This window comes from Rhodnius prolixus, unplaced genomic scaffold (assembly GCF_049639745.1).
Source record: "Rhodnius prolixus isolate KJV_2025 unplaced genomic scaffold, Rpr scaffold_2, whole genome shotgun sequence".
Lineage (NCBI taxonomy): Eukaryota > Metazoa > Arthropoda > Insecta > Hemiptera > Reduviidae > Rhodnius > Rhodnius prolixus.
The window spans coordinates 40,545,984-40,567,271 of record NW_027411592.1 but is presented as its reverse complement, the minus strand read 5'-3'; the positions used below and the strand labels follow the sequence as shown (position 1 = coordinate 40,567,271).

The 21,288-nt window shown below is 33.6% G+C and overlaps 1 long non-coding RNA gene across 2 annotated transcripts; it reads left to right on the top strand.

Moving 5' to 3' along the window:
* Positions 1–1,105: 1,105 nt before the first annotated feature.
* Positions 1,106–9,352, top strand: LOC141449652 (uncharacterized). 2 transcript variants are annotated; one of them, XR_012455631.1, is made up of 3 exons: positions 1,106–4,141; positions 4,246–4,448; positions 8,556–9,352. It is a non-coding gene; the product is annotated as an uncharacterized lncRNA (long non-coding RNA). The 2 variants fall into 2 exon arrangements; XR_012455630.1 differs by having other exon boundaries at positions 8,349–9,352.
* Positions 9,353–21,288: the final 11,936 nt, after the last annotated feature.

Genomic DNA, 21,288 nt, shown 5'->3' with positions numbered 1-21,288 from the left:
AGTAAAATAAAAAAAGAACTCAAAGTTGCAATAATTTACCTTTCTTGGTAAATTCATTCATTCACAAAAAAAAAAAAGATTAATATTCTTCTACAATATTTCATATCCTGCCGTCTAATATAAGCGAATACAGGGGGGGAAAAATTACAGTAAAAAAAGTCAAGAAAATAATGTACAAATTAAAAACACAAACTGAAAAATTACAACACTATGTCTACTGCAACTGTAATAATATTAATATGGATTTAATATTAAAATGCAATTCATAATATGAAGGAAATCGCTTGAGAATAATCGCCATTTTATTGTATAAATTTTGAAGTTTCTGGCGATTTTTCCGTGCAAATTCTAATTTTCAAAAAACTTTTATTACATAAATTGCGGCAATTGAGTGCCCAAATTTTTCATATGTCATCATCATTCCTTATAAAGCCAAAAAGTTTTTTTTTTTTTACTTTTTTAATTGTTACTTTATACTCCTGGGCGAATATGAAATCCTATCATTTTATCTAATGCCTAGTTAGGGTGAAGGGACCAGTAATTGACTGCTTAAGAAAAAATTCGAGTTTAAGATAGAATAACTTCCGTTATTTTGGCTCCAGGTGTAGGTTGTAAAATTGTACCGCTCCAGTAGGATGTATTTTATTTTATTAATATTTTAAAAGCAGTAAATTCGATCTTTATGTCAACCAAAAATAATTTTTTTTGAAAATATGTCAATGACCCAGTAATTGACATACCGAATTTTCGGTGGAACCAGTGTTTGACATGGGGTGGGACCAGTAATTGACATACAAATATATTCATGAAACGACATAAGGTATGCATTCAAAATCACTTTTAAATCTAAATAAATCACTTAAATCACCTAAATCACTTTTTCAATTGGATTTATAACAAAAATCGGTCTTATTCATAATTAATTACAATCAGTTTTTAAATAGGCAAACCTAAATAATCTAATATTTTTTCAACGTTACTCTTTTTTATGCAGTTTTTGACGATCAACCCTTACACAACTGTCCTACCGGACAGTTTTAATTAAGTCCAATCCAAGACAGGTAATTTGAAGAACAGCCCTTTCTTTCAATAGTACCAAGCTGATATTAGCTAACATACTTGTTAGATCGTACACAATGTCTGTCGGCTCGCTTTTATCTCTTTCTCTCAACCCTTCCGCTCTCTTATCCTTTCAAGTTTCCGCTAAATATTTTGTTACTTAAACCTTTTTTTTTTGGGAACTTTTTTGGTTCTCACTTTACCAAACTCTACTTCCGATTAGACTATGTGGTCACATCCTTGTTTTATTCATTCCGCCTATAACGCTGCTACCGATCGCAACTACGCGACTTTGTGTTCGAGTTGTTGGTGCTTTCTAGTGAACCAAATTTCTCCTACGCTTCCCTTCTTTTGGAGCGCTTCGCTAATATTTTCCACAATCTGTGCTGCCAGTGTCATTTGCTTCGAAACCAAACTATCTGAATGTAATCCATTCTTACTTTCTGCATCTATTCAGTATTTTATTGTTTATTATTACTGAGTTACCTCTTGGGCACATGTATATTATACATTGTGTGCACGTTCATCGCGTCCCGCCACAGGTTGTAAGCATTCGCATTTGTAACAGTAATAAATAAATGAAACGTCAATGAAAAAAAAACTAGATTAAAAAATATATATCTGATATTGACTCTTTAACTTGGAAAGGATAGGTATTAAAATACACATGCCTACAAATAAACCACTGATATTCACATAACTAGGTAACCAATTGACAAAAATATGTGTTACTAAAATAGGCACACCATAAAAGAAAAAATGAATGAAAAAACAAAACATTCTTTCGGAATACATAGGAAATGAACATCATAATATATCTTACGTAATTGATAATTAGCCACTTGAAATCACAAGCCATTTGAAAACCTCACAAATCAACGGTTTTATTAAATTGGTAACGTTCTCCATAAAGTAGTACAGGGCGATCCAACCTTCACGTCTTTGGGGGTTAAAAATGGTTTTCATACCGATTTCATTTTTTTTTAATACAGTTTAGCCTATTTAGCCTATGGGATGCTATATATTCGTCTTCGGTCAACATGTCTGTCAATTAGTAAATACAATAGATCTTACAATCTTTTTTATGTTATTATTGTGTAACATCACAAAGTCACCAACTCTCCACGTACTCGTATGTTTGATTTCGCACCTGGTACTTCTCTTGAGGGAGCTTCATTTTTCCTCTGGCCGTTTCCTTTGATGGAATTCTATGGTTTAGCCATTTCCTCGCTTTCTTCTTTGTCATGTGGCTAGGACCCAAAACTGAGGGAGAATGAGAGATTTTCCAACTCCGATAAGTGGGCGTCGTTTTTATTAGTCACGTAGGCCTCGTGAAGCTGTTCGGCGATCACGATTATTCCAGTTTGTTGTTCATACATTGTTGTTCTCTACAGAATAATCATTCTGCATGCCCTCTTGAAATAAGGCGTACATTTGCTAATTCATTAATTTAAACATATTTTGTTGGAAGTTTTACTATTTATTTTGCCGATTTTTATCAATGATTTTATTTTACAATGATTGAATTTTTAATTATAATAAAATTTATCAACCTATCTTACCATTTTCCCAGGAAGTCAATCACTGGTCTCAAACAAAAAAGCTGTAGAACTAGTAATTGACATGTATGTCAATTACTGGGCAGATTGCCGTTTCAAGGACCAGTGATTGACAGCCCCATTTTAAACCTCAATGCTTCTTATAATTAAGAAAAAAACTACATAAATGAAATCTACAAGTAATACTAATTATAACAGAACATTGATAACCACACGAATATATGAACTAATAAACGAAAAATAAGAAAAAAGGAAAATTATTTTCTTATCAATCCTCCTTAGCAACGGCTTGTTTTTTCCTTGATTTTGAACTTTTAACACAAATAACCTTCCACTGATACCAAGGAACCTTCCAATAATTAATATTTTTCTGGAACTGCTGCCCAAAGGCTTCTCAATAACGAAATTGAAAGAATCACCACTGAAAACGGCTCATATCCCTTATAATACAAGTTTATTTCTGGTATGTCAATTACTGGTGCCCAGTCAATTACTGGTCCCTTCACCCTACTTTATTTATTTCCATAAATTGTCAAAAATGGCTGATTACTCGATTATTTGATTAAAATTGAAAAGCAACTGGGTTATTATTTAGACTTTATATACTATCCCCAGATGATTTATTGAGAGTCAGAAATGAGAACAAAGTTTAATTTGTGAAACTTTTTGGCATACAAATTTAATTTCAGTAGCAGATAAATAAGTGAAAAGAACAAATATAAAGTTATTTACTTTGTTATTTCTTTGTATAAGTTTTAATATATTAAATGACAAGTTGCTTAAAAAATTAGGTACCTGCTCAGTGTATATACGCGTAGTTAAATTCATTTTTTTTATACAGTGAGATTTAATTTCGTAACTTTTTAATTATTTTTTGTCTGATTTTAATTAATTTAAGTGTGTAACAAATGTACATTTTTTTACATTTTTTAAACTTACTTCTTTGCAATGGACATTTTATAAATAGGCACAGAATTTCACAACATTCATATTGTTTCATAATTTGTAATCCTTGAAAAAGATATAAAACTTTCCACATCTTTTCTTCCTCGCCATTGTTAATAATAATATAATAACAACAATGCCCTTATTTACTCATTGACATAAAATTTTAGACAAAAATAAAATAAAATATTCAACTTTATTTAAATGTCTATATTGTTTTTCTCTAATGTTGAATAAAAGAAAAATGGTTAAACTTACATTATTTTTGTTTATTTTGTGTAAAATGCTTTCCTTGGAGGTTTTCACGGTTTCATTTCGCACAACAGTTGGTGCAATTAAGCAAATAAAACTCATCTTAACCTCTTATATTTTTCTAAAATAAATGAGGTTACAATTACCTAATGTGTACGTAACTAACCAAAACACAGCTAATGCTACATTAGTATTTTCGCTATATCAACAATTGAAATGTAGGTTAATACATTAAGATGCTCTACTACTTTTGAAATGCAATAGACGTGGTTTGAGATCATCTTGATGGTACTTAAGGGTCATTCAACCGCAACCATAAATATGAGGTGAGATTTCATTAATTACGGTTCTGATCAACTATAATAAAACAATGCACAAGGAAACGAGATTTCCTGGCCGACACTAATTTACTACTTATCGTATTTCACAGATAAACAATCTCGCATTAAGGGGAAAGTGTAAAAATGACAAGAAATTGCCATGAAGTAACAGTTCTTAACTGGAAAGTGAGGAATGTTGGTTTTGCATTTCTTAGAAATGTAGAAGAAAACGATTTCACATTTTCTGAATGCAAGTGAAATCTACAAATAATGGAATACATGTCTAAAATGAATCTTACTTTACATAAATCTGGTATGAACCTTCTCTTAGTGCTTGCTGTTATTTATTTAGTTTTATTTTTTTTAGAAACTCAAAATTTGTACTAAAAAGAAAGTTAGCTTTAATATTACACCTAATATAAATGTTCGCTGTAATAACAGCTGATATGCCGACATAATCCTACTCTCTTTCGCGATACAGCGATCCGGTTGTCGCTGAGAGTGCTACAGAAACATCTAACGGCTCTTGAAACATAGTTTCACCAATGGATCTCTTTTACTTTAAGAATAGGTCCCATCTACTTCAACCAAATCTCAATCCCCGTACGGATTGAGATAATATCTGGGATTATATGTAGACTTTTGACGCACCTGAAATCCCCCACAACACACTAAAAAGACCAGACAAGACAAGATATAACAAATTATTACAACGTATCCTACTGATTCACTGGAGTTAGGAGCTTGAACTGTGGGATTGAATCAAACCTTCCAATATCCATCGCATCCAGTCATCCAATTCTTAAATCCTTCGCCGAATCACCGAAACTCCATTTTTATGTCTTAACCTTACCTTCCATAATGACTTCAGTATCCCCTTACTTTCCAAATTGATTACATCTAGTTATAAACAAATTCCACTGCAGTCTTCTCACCCATGCCAATCCCCAATATCCTCATTACCATCTACTATTCTTCCTGAAAACCCTAGGTGTCGCCTAAAGAATTATTTCAATTTAAACCGTTAGACTACTTTATAAAATTGTAGTATATATTTAAATTTATGAAACCCTGGCTCCAGAAGTGGAGAATAAAGATGAATCATCAAAAAATCCAAGCAAAATTATTTCAATTTAAACCGTAAAATCCTTCCCGCTATATACACTCAACAGCAAAAAAAAAAACGGACACAGATTTGGTCTCATAATTTTGTTAAATACGTTAATCTTTTTAATTTATGGTAAGAATTGGTTTATTTATAAGTTATTTACACAAAATCTGCCACAAATGACTAATTTTTATTAATTATTAACACAAAATTATAAAATAAAGAAAAAATAAGAAATTAACATATTTTTTTTTTAAACTTTATTCTTCATTTTTATCAGGTTTTCTGACAAGGGATGTTCTAATAGCGGGTATTTCTCCCTCTTCTACGGCGAAGGGCCCTAATCCTGTCAGGCATAGAAGAAATAAAATTTTGGACGTACGCCACCGGCAGAGCATCCCATTCTTCACGAAGAGCAATTTGGAGGAGGATGACGATGTCTAATACGCCTTCCTAAATTATCCCATAAATGTTCTATGGGATTCATATCGGGAGTTCGTGCAGGCCAGTCCAGAACTGTGATTCCCACTTGCTCCAAGTATTCGGCAACAATTCTGGCGGTATGTGGGCGAGCATTATCCTGCATCAAAATGAATTGGTCACCAATAAATGGAGCCAACGGGATCACAGCCTCTAGGAGCACTTCCTCAATGTACCTCCGAGCAGTCAGAGCCCCCATTATCAATGAAAATCAGTTCAGTACGGGCGTGGAAATTGATTCCACCCTAAACCATAACTGATTTCCTTTCGAAAGGTCGTGACTCGCGAAGAGTACATTGAGCAAATCGCTCCCCTGATCGTCTGCACACTCTGTCTCGATCGTCTGAGTGTTATAGACCAAAGCGAGACTCATCTGTGAATAAAACTGTTCCCCATTGCTCTACAGTCCAATGAAAATGCTGGTCAGCAAATAATCGCCTTTCTCTACGATGCCTTTCCAGGAGTTGGGGCCCTGTCGCGGGCCAGTCCACTCTCCCTCAGTCTCCGCCGCACTGTGTTCGAGCTAACACGCGTATTTCGCGCCACTTGAAGCCTGTCCCGAACCTCAGAAGCAGTTAAATGGCAGTCTCTCAATACTGAGAGCGTGATGAATCGATCGTCAACTTCAGTTGTGGCCCTTGGTCGGCCACTGCCAGCCCTCTGTTTATAACTGCCAGTCTCCCGGAAACGCCGGAGTGCATCATTAATGGCAGACTTCGCTACTCCAAGGGATTCTGCGATAGATAGGACGCTCCGGCCTTCTCTTGCCAAGGCATCAGCACGGGCTACGTCTACGTTCGAAAGAACCATTATTCTGGACCAAAATAAAAAAAATCACGTATAATAATAACAGAAAGGCGCGGTAAATAAATTAAAGATCTTTAAAGGTGCGAAAACCTGCTTACAGTTTAGAAGAGTTCTGTCAGGTAAAGCAGCCTCAAGACAAATAGCCACATCTGAGTCTTATCTCATGCCCTACTAATCCTGAAGGGATTAGTTCAATGGACTTAGACCCTACATTCTCTGTAATAACCAGATTACCCACAAAAACATTACTGATAATCAGCTTTTAATATAAAAAATATTAAGTGTCCGGTTTTTTTTGCTGTTGAGTGTATTTCAATCACACTTCCTTCCTAGTAGTTTTTCGAGTCTGTTACTCCACCTGGACAAACTATTGATTTAAAACCCTTATACCTGTCTCAAACGAACTTATTTGAATCACAGATACAGAATGATAAAGAAACTACTAGACATACACTCCAAACTCACTACAAAACAAACGACAACTATACTGCTAGCTCCAGTATGGATTTATGGATTCAAATGTATTCGGGAGTGTCAAACGCACAATCCTTAATCGCATTCTAACCTTACTATCCAAAATCCTACGTTCCATAGTCAATGATCCCTTTTACAACTCAAACCTCACCATCCCATACCGACTCAGTAATTCCCTTCCTTTCCGCCAAAGCCATACTCGTCTCCTGAGACTTCATTCTAAACTATTCCCCCACTTATCCAAGCTCTTTCTCATCCTTAACTCTTCCCAAGAACCATCCTAGACATTTGAGGCACCGCTAGCCGTGCGACCATCTGAATGCCTGACGTTGGCTATTCAGAAAGGCCGTAGCACTCATCTACACTCCTTAAGGGCTTATTGCAACTGTCATCACCGGATGGTAGCCGCTGTTTAAGAAATCAAGTCAGTGTATGTTATACAGTGTATGGGTGTGCTAAGTCAATGCACATTTTTATGTACATTTTATCTTTATTTTTTGTAAAAGTTGTAAAATTCTTAATAAAAATAAAAAACCTAATAAGATTTATCTAAATTTAAAGTGATTAAAAGTTCAAAATGTGTTTGTGGAGAAAGTTAAGAGACATTCTCAGATTTCTTAATTGTTAAACATGAATTGGTCAAATTTAGGGACTGAGTACCAAGTAAGCAAGAACCTGTACCTCTCCACGGCTTACAGTTCTCAATCCATACTTTCTAACAAGTTAAAAATGTATACTGTATATTTATTACCTTTTATTTCTACCTTAGTGCCAGCAGTTTTAAATTTATATCTCTAAATAATCTGTATAGCTTGTAAATAGCTGATGGCTAAGAAGTAAAAAAGATACTTACAACGCTGTAATATTAAAACTCATTCTAGGAAGCCATTATAGAGCGAGCTACTTTTATGTACCTGCAGTATTCTTCTATGTTCAGAGAAGCGAATAATGTTCTTTTCTTGGAATGTATAAGCCTTTCTGCGGTTGCGGACATTGCCTATTTCCCAAGAGCTTTATATAATTTTAATATTCTTTCTTTACCCAGAACATTAATTAAATTTGTATCAGTATTCGATTCATTCTTAAAATATCTTCTTCAAACTTTTAAATAAAATATATATATATGTATGTATTCCTTCAATAGTATCCATATTGAAGAGAATTTATTTTTCATAAGTCCCATAATAATGTATTGCATTACATTTATCGAATATTTAAATTGTACTATTAAATAGTTAAATATTTAGATTTTCTGATAACCGTTTTGTATTCTATCTAATCACTTTTCATACATGTTTTGAAACTAAGGCAAAGTGTTTAATAATAAAAATTATGAATGGATAGAGAGAAGTTTTTGGAGAGAAGGCAGACAACATGATTGAAGATTCGTCAGAAATTTCAAGAGATCCAAAGTGTCCAAAATCGTCTTCGATTGTGTGATAATAAATTACTTTTAAAGTTACTTAAATGTATCAGTTTGTTAAAACAATCGAAACATTAAGAACTTAAAGTTGATTTATTAAGTTGGTTGTATCTCAGAATACTTTTCAGGCGCGGATCCAGTACCCAAATTGGACAAGTTTCTTTCAATACATTTTTATGAAAGTAAAGTTAAAGAACCTATCTTGTCTTCTACTAACAGAAAATTTTAACATACTTTTCGACTTTGTGATTGTAAATGAAATAAACCACAGTAAGTTTTATTATTAAATCTTTATATTTAGATGTATATTTGTATTAAAATAAAGAGTTGTATTGTTTATATAAATTTCGCCAAACAATAAAGAATATTTAGAAACTCATTTTATGGCATTCAGAACTTTTTATAAAAATAAACTGAATGTTATTTTTTGTAATGGAACTAAACTTTTTTTGGGAATTTGCATGTTACACTGCTTGCCCAAAGAAATAGAAAGATTGTATACAGAATTACGTGCTTGATATTAAAATAAAAAATTTGTACTCGGACCTGTCCTTTTATCGATAATTATGATGAATACTTAGTTTTTTATATTCTAAACGGTACGATCAAAGTTAAATACAATATTATTGTCTCCATAATAATGAAAAATAACTAGGTCATTATCAAACTGTCACCAAATCAATACTTCTGGCGTTATTTCAATACTACTGTCAATATCAAAAATGTGTAAAATGAAATCTATACTGACAAATATGTTTCACAGCCCTGATGATGTAAAGATGTCACATGCCCATAGGTCCAAAAGCTCAGCAAAGTTGATTAAAAAAATATGACTGAAATTGTTAAAAATTTTTTGCTCCAATATATTGTAAAGTAGAAAGCAGAATATTGGCGTTTTTTTAAAGCCATAATTCTTAGGTTAGAATAAAATAGCAATTACTTTTGTACAATTTTTCATTTCATTTCTTTCTTCATTTTAATTAATTGCAGCTTTATTGTGAAGATATTTCTAAGAATGTCAACAACTCTGACTTCTAGGCACTTAATGCCAATTGTTAGGTCGTGCAATTTCTCTTCACAATAAAGCTATTTCTGCTACTTTATCTTTTATCGATTTTTATATTTTCTAAAGGAAGCTTCGTTAAATGCATGTTATATTGTTTGATAGTCGATTAACATGGAAATGTAATGCTTACAAATTCAGCTAATTCTGTCAATTTCGACTCCATAATGACAAAATGGTTGTCTAATATCGTGTGGGTCAATCAGAAGATACCACTACACACCGTCCAGGCAGATAGAATTGCGGAGAGGTAATAATGTCTGGTAACAAACTTTGAGAATAATTTCTGGGAGAGAAGAGAGTTTACTGGACATTGCAATTCTTTTTTCTTTTTTTTTTTGGCATTGGCTTCCGCCATACAGCCAGCATCGTCTAGGTGCTTATCACTAGAATATCACTCACTCTCCATTCTTACTTATAATATAAATACATTCGCTTCACTCATTCATCCCTCTACTATTAACAACTATTTACATAAACTACAGCTAATGGATGGATCAGTACTCTGTGCTTCTGCCATCCTTATAGCTTCAACGAAATTAAAATCACGTAATCCTCCTCTAATCATTTTCTTGCATTCATTCTAATCGGCTATAACTTTTAAATATCTTCATATTTCTTTTCTAGCTCTGCTATAGATTTAAGCACATAGATGTTGGTGGAGAATATTATGTCTTCGTAGCGAAATGGTGCATCTAAATACCTGTATATATCGTCAAACATTCGTTTCCTTTCTACCACATAACGTGGACATATCATTATTATATGTTTGAAATTTTCCTCCTCATTGCAATCTACGCAAAGAGGAGAGGACCTTTTGTTGATCCTGTGTAGATACGATCCGCACACCGCGTGGTTCGCTCTCAGCCTGCTTATTGTCGTAAAACCCATTTATTAGTGACAGTTCCCTCAAACCATGGTTGTCTAGATAACTGATCTGCCATAGTTTTATAGAATCTCCCTTTATTACCATTACTGTAATCTGTTTGCCATTTTTGTAGCGCTGCTTTTGCAATTATATACTTGATATCGGTTTGTGGTAATTTATAATTAGCCATTTCCCCACTATTGGTGGCTTCCTTTGCAAGTTTATCAACACTTGCAAATCTAGTCTCTTAGAAACCTATCCTTCTCTTTTAATGCTGGCAGAAAAATTAAAAGCGAAAATCCAAGGATTAAAAAACGAGGGGGTGAAATAGGATTTCTACTCGTTTCACTCTCTTATTCTGTTTATCTCCCACACAAGGACCTACCCCAAAGTACCATGAACAAAACAAATAAAAACAAAATAAATTAGAATACTTTACGGCGATGATAAAGAAGAGGTGCTCCAGAAAAGTAAACTTTGAACTAACTGAAGAACGATTGACTACGCTTACAATCGGAAAGGATGTACAGAAGTTCGTTTCCTTTAGAATAACTGCGGGAAAGCAGTAGGCCATGCAGACATGAAAGGAATAAAGGATTCTATCAACTTTTCTGCAGACAGCTGCTTCCATGAGCTTTACTTAGAGCAAAAAAACAAAAAAGGAACGAGGGTTGTGTGCTTGAGAATTAAATACGAGGTGTGGCTATTAAATAACGAGATTATTGCTGTAAAACATTTTATTTTAAATTTATACATATTTAGTTATTATCACCTTCAATATACACCCCTCCTCTATTCCTACAACGCTCCATGCGAATTTACCATTGTTCGAAACCGTGCTGGAAGTCTTTTACTGTGAGCTCCTGTATGACGCGTGCAGTTTTTTCTTTCACAGTTTCAACGGACTGAAATCGTGTTCCTTTTAATGCAGATTTGACTTTGGGGAACAGATAAAAGTCACATGGGGCCAGGTCAGGCGAATAAGGCGGATGGCCTAAAACTGGGATGTTGTACTTGGCTAGAAACGTCTTGACAGACAATGCAGTGTGAGCCGGCGCGTTGTCTTGATGGAGAACCCATGACTTGTTTTTCCACAAATCGGGTAGTTTTTTCCTTACTCTTTCACGGAGCTGAGCCAGCACCTCACGGTAGTAATGTTGGTTAATTATAATCGATATTTTCATCCGTTTTGGACGTGGAAGGATGACCTGGGCCGTCATCATCTCCGACGTCTTCTCGGCCATCTTGGAAACGCTTGAATCACTCAAAAACTCGCGCACGTGATAAACATTCATCGCCATAAACTTCTTTTAATAAAGATAAGTTTTAGTAGCGGTTTTACCAAGTTTCATGTGACATTTCACGACAATTCGTTGCTCTACTACATGTGTAGTATCATGTTTTCGGCAAAACGAAACTAACACCTCTTTCCGGTCAGACAGATTTCTCTACAAACACGTGAGGCGCTGCAATCGAAAGAGAAGGCTTTATTCTGCACAGCTTAAAGTCGTTAGGATTTGGCACATGCACAGTTCTTCTGTAGCAGTATCAGTCTCGTTATTTAATAGCCACACCTCGTATAATTTTGAATTTAATGGCTGCAGGGGATTCTAACGTAATGAAGCGGCCGATGCAACCAAAAAAAAAGGAACCTCTGCTCACAATCTAGCATGCCTGTGAGCTGTACAAAGACCACGTGAAGCATGATAAAGAACATGTAAGAAGCGCAAGAGTTTAGAACACCTGGAAACTGGAAATACATAGATCAACCAGAAAAGTATGCCCCAAATTCCAAAACATATCATCAAACATTTCACTTAGGAAGCCAGCACAAACTTTTAAATCGGCCACAATGGTGGTCCAAAGAAGTGAATTTTCTCTCTATGGTAGCTTAATAAATTAATGATTGATGTAGTAGAAATCTAGAAGAGTCTTGCATCTCTCATTTTATGGAAAGAAAACTTCTTACCAAAATATGCGTAGCCTGTTTTGTCTTGAAGTAAAGATATGATTCTTTCAGTGAACTAACTATAATTCTGATGGAAAGTTAGAGTAAACCTTTTATAAAAGAAAACCCTGTAAAACTGCAGCTATCTCAGAGGACATACGTATCAACAGTAACCTAAATAGTTCTAAACTATTGCTATATTTAACGATACAATGCACATACATAAACCTGTCGAGGACAAAACAAGGATTCAATTAACTTCTGCATGTCATGAACAGAAATAATGTATACGCTAACATGCTATTTATGGTAAGTTAATATTTAAATATTTTTAGAACACCATTTTTTATTTTTATTCATTGAAAAATACAAGAAGCCTAAAACAAATTTTTGTCGAGAGAAATATATGTTGGCAATATGTGTTAATTATTGATATTTTTTGGGAAGATGAAATATGTTTTATTTCCTGCAAGTACACCTTTAAACTAATCTAATATTAATGAACTTAACCAACTAAATTCTTCGAACATCCTTCGCCATAAAAGTCTTCTCCCTGAATAGACAAAAATTGCTATAATGTAATGCTCGTTCCAATGACGTTAGTTGTGTAGATTGTTGATTTTGATATGTAAAAGTTAAAAATACGGTCAAATAAATTATGTAAAATTTATGTTTTAAATGAGAAACATTTCATTGCTGCGTTCCTACTGAATTGGAAGTAACAAGATATTATTCGGGTACATTAGAGGTAAATTGAAAAGAAAGATATTGTCATCTCAACTGTTGAGGTAAAAATTTTACGTCCATTGTTTTTCGCTTTTTTAAGATCTCCTTTCACTAAGGTAGTGAATTTATTTTATTTAAACAAAATATCTTTTGTGTGGACTTCTTTATTTAGTCAACATATTTTGATAACGCTACGTTCCGCTCGTAGGTTCATTGTACTCTTATACATTGTCATTTTCTTTAAAAAATTACTTTTTTATCTTTTTTGTAAAAATATTTTTTATTTATTTTAAAGTTATGGATTAAACCTTTCTAGGAAATTCTGATAACGAGTTTTAACGTGAATTCTAGAACATTCCAGCATTTTTATCAAATATATAAAATTCTCTCTGTTAAAATAACATCGCTTGCAAGTCATTCTGTTAGAAAACCTTTAGTTATTGCGTTTTTCACTGAATTCATTTACAAAATACTGGCCGAAAAGAACTATCAAAGCCAGAAATTAAAATTTTCATTACCAAATTAAAGTACACTCACCTCACAAACTTAAATGGATGCCGAATTACAACTATAACCACTTGGAAATTGCATCTTCTAAGGCTTACTTTGTTTCATCTGGGTTTCACCTAATTACAAACAAATTTCTCAAAAACAAAAACAAAAATTGTTAACTTATAATTTGTTTGCCCGGGAAGATTGCAGCAGTCTCAAAATGATTCAAATTTCTAATTGTAATTGATCTTATATTAACTCCTTTGATGTACTGTGAGGAAAAAACAGGAGAACTTCAACTTTTTTTTTACAGAAAAGCAGACTGCTAATTATTCAAATACAGTTCTTATATCGAATATCAGATCAAAGAATAGAAATATCCTAAGGGACTTTGCATTGACTGCCCTTAAGGCAAATCCTATAGATTTTCTGATCAGTTTTATATGTTTTCTAAATAAGTAACAAAAGCTCAAAAAAAAAAAAATAATAATAATAATAATAAGGGAAGGGATTAGCTATGCGGTTAGCATACTGGACTCCCACGCGGAGGTCCCGGGTTCGAATCCAGCTACTAACCCTTAGATTTTCTCTTCCTAGGAGCTTCTTACAGCTCACTGTCCGGTGATGGACAGTGTTGTCTGTAACGAGAGAACACTGTCCGGAGGCCGGCAGTGCACTGAAAAAAGCTCCGGGCGCCAATAACCTAAGATGTTGACGCGCCTTAAATCATTAAAAAATAATAATAATAATAATAATAACTAAAATAAGGGAAGGGATTAGCTATGAGGTTAGCATACTGGACTCCCACGCGAAAGTCCCGGGTTCGAATCCAGCAGCTGACCCTTAGATTTTCTCTTCCTAGGAGCTTCTTACAGCTCACTGTCCGGTGATGGACAGTGTTGTCTGTAACGAGAGAACACTGTCCGGAGGCCGGCAGTGCACTGAAAAAAGCTTCGGGCGCCAATAACCTAAGATGTTGACGCGCCTTAAATCATTAAAAAAAAATAATAATAATAATAACTAAAATAAAATACCAAACGGTGCTGAAACACTACTCTCTTTAAGCATAAAATAAGTCTCCATTTTAAAACAAACTAAGTTCTCAGAAAAAAATTATTGGTATCTTGTTGCTTCCTTAACTCTGGCAAAGTGATTTCCTATTTCGAAAATGTTAACTCCATGAAAGTTTTAGTAATTCTTGGCATAGCGAAACTTCAACGCCCTAATTTTGCATAAAATTTTATAATATGCAAAAAATGATAATTTTTAAAATGAAAATTGGGCCATTATCACCTTCTCGAAACTTTTGTGTCAAAACTTAATTTGTTTGATCAAATTGAAATTTGTTAAAAAAAAAAAGTCACCCTTAAACACACACCTAACTGAAGAGCGAATGGAAAATTATTTAGCGAGCAGAAATTTTGAATTTTCTGCGATTTTCAGAAAAATATCTTCACTGATTTTGTTTAAATTTCTCACACTAAACAGTTATTCCACCTCGTAAATATCTAGCTTCTCTGAGTAAATATTAATTTTTTTAATAAACAAAATTCTACGCAATAGAAATATTTTTTATGACAAATTTTTTTTAATGGTTAATGAGTAATAAAATTTTCGAGAAATAACTAAATAAATAACAAAATAATAGATCGCATCTTAGCAGAAGATAGATAAAAGTTATTTCTCAATAAACAAATATTGATAATGGTTTCAAGGTTATGTTTGTATTACTACATTTTTTAGAATAAATGATGTACAATCTATCCACGATAACATATTTTGTTTTTTTGATCGCACAATATGTTCCATTCATTACTTATTCATTAATTACAAAATTGCTAATCTTGATAGTATGATAATTTTATAAAGAGAAAACTGTCCTTCCGGTTTCACATCATTGATATTTTTGTTAATAATGAAATTAATCAAGATTTTGGGTTTAATAGTGCTAAAGTACTTTTGTTGATGAGCTTGGAAATACTTTTGCTGGAAATCCTAGATATTAAGCAATGAAAGTGAAACATTGTTAAGAGTATTGCTAGTGAAATACTGAAAATATGTTTAGATTTGCAGTACTGTATATCATTGATTTCATCCGTTGTAGTATGCATATTTATTATATCGCTGGCTGATTTCGAACGTTCACTCATCAGCAGAGATTGATTTAGCTGAAATTCAACTTTAACTATGTTTCCTCTTTCACCTACACTTGTTGACTGAATGAGACGAAAACATAGTGTGAAATGGAAACATCATAAGAGCCCAATTTTCATTTCAGAAAGCATCCATTTTTTTTTTTTTGCTTATTCTACAATATCAGGAAAAATTTGTGTACTAAAATTTTGTAGTGCCAAAAATTACCAAAACCTACTTGGAGGTTAGTGACTTTGAAAAGGGAAGAATTTTCAGTTTGTAAGAAGCAGATATCTTCCGAGACCAAAACCATTCTTCTGAACCAAAGAATCAAAGCTATCGGAAATTCTAATCGGTAATTTAACCAACTAAATAAAAGAGGAAGGAATCTATAAAAGTTTTGTTCGGGTAAGGAAACACTATGGCGTTGTAGCCAACAAAATGGTAGACAAGGTTACAAAGGAGGCCACCAACTATGACGAAATTGAAGATTATAAACTCATATAAGATGTAAGATTACAAAGCAAGCCTGTCAGGAATGGCAGGCAAACTACAATAAAGGCAACAAGGGCGCATTTTACACATCCGCGATGCCTGAAATATCCAAACGACCATGGTGCAAATCGGTGCAACCAAGAAAGAACAAACGCAGGAGAGGACATGCAGCAGGAAAATAAGTGGTGCCACCGTGAGTTTGAAACTGTGGAGAGTACTGTCTATGCTGTATTAGGTTTAGGATAACTGATGTATTTACAACTTCTATTGTCTTCTGGTTAAGCGAAAAGATTGCGTTCGCAAGTAGGTAATGGGTTGAGCTAGATAGGAACAGCCATTGTGATTAAGATGAGTTACTTTGTATAAAAGACTCGATCAGAGGTTCAGGAAAGATTTGTGAGTTAGTCCATCGAATGCAAGTACCTTCTCGTTTAGAAAAAAACTTTAGATGTTACTGAAATTAATTATTAGAGTGAGCCTAAAGGCATGGATTTTAAAGCAAGAGGGGAATTCATTAATTTAAATTTCAAAACCCTTTTTGGATAAACTGAACTTAAATTCCTTCTGCAATTTAAAAGAAGATGAACCAACTTTTATTATTTGATTTCTTGATTTGAGTAAGATTCTTTATTTCAAATACTTAATGACAGGGAATTAAATAAGAAAAGGAGTAGATTGTTAAGGAAGCAACAAGATACCAAGAATTTGTTCCGAGAATTGTAGTTACGAGTATAATGGATACTTATTTTATACTTAAAGAGAGTAGTATTTCAGCTCCGTTTGGTATTTCGTATTTTAGTTTCTTTTTTTGGAGCAAATTTTGCAAATTAAAATAAAATTAACTAGTAAGTAAAGAAGATTTCTCAACTCTTGACAAATGGTTTACCATTGTTTATCAATGACTTATGTTTCGTACTTTGATGTAAATAAAGTGAAAATCTATCTATGTAACAATTTAATTGTTCTTTGCCAAGTTTTACATCTAGCTAAGCCTAGCAAAACTGGCCACAGTCTTTCAAATAGATTAATTACAATTCAGTTGAATTTATGAGAAAAATAATCCGAGCCATAGTTGTAATTTTATTAGAAGACCTAGTCTTTATGGCCTAAAAAGTCCTAGGAAGTTAATTCAAGGCAATGTGAGTTTGCCTGGATGGACATTTCGATCAGTATTAATCTATATTTGTGGATGCTTAGGCAAAAGCGTAGTAAGAAGCAGAATGTCTGGCCTGGGAGGGTTTCTATAGTATGTCGGAGACCTTAGCGACTTTGCATCATAGTAAAATGTCACCGTATTTGAAGGTCACAAAGCATGGACGCTCAAATAGTCGCAGTAATTTACCTCATTCCGTGGCATTCAGCCCTTCGTTTTCTATGATTATAGTTTCAACATGACCGGGATGACAGGCCACTACAAGCATTAAAAACATGAATCAGTTAGGCATGCCACAGGATAGCCTATGTATATTTGCCAAAAAGAAGAAGAAATAGTACTGCACTAATAGCGTGTTTCCTGTCAGGATGAAGAGCGTGTACGGCTCATTGTAGAAGAATAGAAATTCGTGCCTTCAAGCATAGCCCAGGGAAGCGCTTCCAGACTTAAACAAAACCAACAGGACTAGAGAACGCAAACAGATCACACTGGAGTTCCCATAGAATCTAATCTAATCTAAACTCGAGTCCAAGTTTTAGAATACACAATTAAGTTTAGAAAACAAACAGATTTCATGTTTTCACACAGTTCTAGAAGAATCAAGCCATTTAATCTTGCTTTAAAGCTGGAATTTCATGATTTTTGCAGTCCGCATTATAATGAATCGAAATAAATAATTTTTAATAGCATATTATTGGGAAACATTTTTTCATAAATTTTCCCCAGAGCGGAATTAACTCTAAACCCTCTTCTGGGTACGCCCATGTATTAGACATTAAAAATTTATGCATTAATATTCCATTGAATTTCATTTAATTTTGCTGCATTTAAAACAAAGTGTTCATTTGAAATTCGCAAATGAATTATTAATTTACAGTTTATGAACATTTTTGCTGCGCTGTATTTGTTGTACCTTCACTGAGTTTATTAATTTTTTATAAGTATATTTATTTATTTGCTGTCATTTTGTAAATACGAGTGTATTTAGGAATTTAGGAAATAAAATAGAAAATATTTAGGAGTAAACTAATGATGCAGGGTGTGTCGACAAACAAGTAGATAACAGATTACACATTAAGATAAAGTTAGTAAACACAAATCATAAATTAATGATTTCAAAAAATAATGATGATGATGGAAGGACTGTTCCCGTAAAGGAACTTTAAAAAATAATCAAAGTGCAGAAAGTCCGGCAGAAACAGCTAAAACTCAATCTTATCTTTTCTTAAAAACTTGGAGGACGAATTCAGCTAATCAGAATTTGTTTTCATGTAATGTAAATGAATCATAAGAATCTTCTTAATACATTAAGAAGATTCAGAAATCAATTCCAAAAAACAATTTGGAGAAAAAATGAAAGGTAATTTTAAGCTTTCAGTCGATTAGAAAGAAAAGATCAAAAAATATATTAAACAAGCTTAGAAAACCCATTAGGGGAATGCTAATTTTGAACTTAAAGTCGATTAAGAGAAAATACATTGGAAAAGTTTAAAAATCCATTTCAAGAAACAATTTGGGGAAATAAAGAAAAGTAATTTTGAACTTTTAATCGATTATTATTAATTAAATTTTGAACTAGAAAAAATAAGAGTGCGAAATAATGAAGAAAGAAATATCAATCATTCAAGTCAAACTAGAAGAGAATTTCCTATTTTTCCATTAATTTTGCAATTGTAACTTCAAATTACTCTGTGCGTACAATCCTCCTTTGTCTTAATTTTTTGTACACTAAATCTGAAATCAAATACTTTTGTACAAAACTAGTCAAGAATTACTTATTTTTCCAATTATTTTGTATCGGTAATTCGAAATTCAGGCTTGAATTGGATTGTACATACAGGGTACTCCGCATTTTAAGGATAAGGAATTCTCCTTGAGTTTAACTTTAACTCTAGTCTAGTCTGAGGTGGAATGTACATATACTGTAGCGCGAATTTGGCGTAACAATTGCAAAATTAAAGGAAAAGTAAGGAATACTCGTCTAATTAGTCGGAAAGATAGAGATTTCCGCTTCAGTGTATTAATAGCTGGCTACTCCTCTGGAGGTGGAATGTATACACAGGGGATCCAGAATTTGATCTTAAGATTGCAGAATAAAAGGAAAAATAAATTCCCGTCTACTTAGACGTGATATATTAGGATTTCTGCTTCATTTAGAGGCCTCAACGCTGCACACCAAGGCACGAAGAAGTGGTTAAAGCTTCCCTCTAAAGTGCCATCCTGTCCTTACGCCTACTAAGAGGAAGTTCCTGCAATCGCGTGAACCGATTTTCATAAATGAATTGTAATTCAATTCGAAATTTGATGTAGATATGGCTTTTTGGGGTCTCGATGGTATTCACTTTTGGAAGGGAGTTTGTCCCCAGGTAAGAAGGATCCCTCATAAACAATTATTAAATAATTACACTGTAAATCTTCGCCATATTTTTTTTTTAAATAAAAATTTGGCAGGAAAGAGAAGTGGCAGGTTAATTGTTGCAAACGTAAGTCAGCCTAATTATACATAAAAATCTATCCAAAACGGAATGTTCCTAAATGTAAAGAAAGACTTAGCAAAGCTCTTTCAGAGAGAATTAGAAAGAAAGCAAGACAATCTAACTATACTTAGTGCCGCGACAGTCTCGAAATCTCTTGAAGGCAATACCAAGTTTATTACTAGATTCTACTAGATGTAGTACCAGTGCATCCAAGTTTGGTGAGTTGTAGGACTCCTAGAAAGAGAAAATCTAAGGTTAGCACGCCTAGATGCGGTACCTGAAATCGCTGGCTAGTTTGTCCATCGGTTACCAACTGAGTTATCCCCTCCCTATATGATATTGTAATTTTAGGGAGCACAAACATCTAAGGCCTGTACAATCTTTTTTAATGGTTGCAAAGTTATTGAAAGGTTAGGAGCCGCGTGATCCTCCTTCTACAACGAAAAATAATTGGGTTTTTCGAAATATGTTTTCAGGAAGACTTTTTTATGGATTTCACTACTGAGTCACTCCTTACCTGTTGCGTCATTCTGTAAAAAAATGTTTGGATTCAACTGATGTGACGCTACTAATACTAACTTTGTATAGAGGAACATGAAACTTGGCTTTCCTTAATGTGACGGTCCCAAAGTTTTTTTTAATGATGTACGTAATGTACCAATACTTTTGTAGCAATACCGTAGCGGTACTTCTTTTGCAATACTTGGTAATGAATACTTGATACATTCTACCGTTGCAATATTGGTATTGAAACTTTAAAGTATTTCAAGGTTACCAAATTAAAATTTATTTTTGAAAAAGATTTCAAATTTCTCTTGTTTAATTCGTATGTCTCTTACTAAACACTGTCAAGACCTTAGTAGGTCTTTTATGATCAATTACCAAGCCGAATAACCCAGAAATCATCTATTTTTGTTTATAGTGTTAATAGCTTCAAAGAATAGATTAATTTTTATTCTTCTCTGAAATAAAGTTTATATATGTTATATACAGGGTGTTCATTTTAAGACGGCTCAAATGCATTTCATGCTTAAACGGTTGATCTGAGCAAAAAATGGTAGAGAAAACATTTGTTGCCCGTCACCTCTAGTTTCCGAATATGTGACTTGATTTTAGATTCCTGCCCGCATACGCAGCTGACGCGCGACCAAAAGTGAGGGTTCGCAGTGGACCCCCATTTTTATATACACAGTTTTAACGAGTATAAAAAGTAATGAAAGAAACCGGAAACCGCAATTGGATATTTTCAAAATTAAAGGTGCTAGGTCATTTCAAAATCTGGTATTTTTAATCTTATTTCAATTTTTTTAACTTGTTATCAAAGAGAAAGAAGAGCACGCGATAGGTCAATTTTATGTATTTTTTCATCCCCTTTCTACTAAAAATATTTCCAAGGCCGTAAAGCTAGTATTTTTCTTAATATCGGGAAATAAGTCGTTTTCCGAACTCTAGCCTGCCTAGATCTTGACATCGCCACCATAAGTGCTGCTACAACCAAAGTGTGGG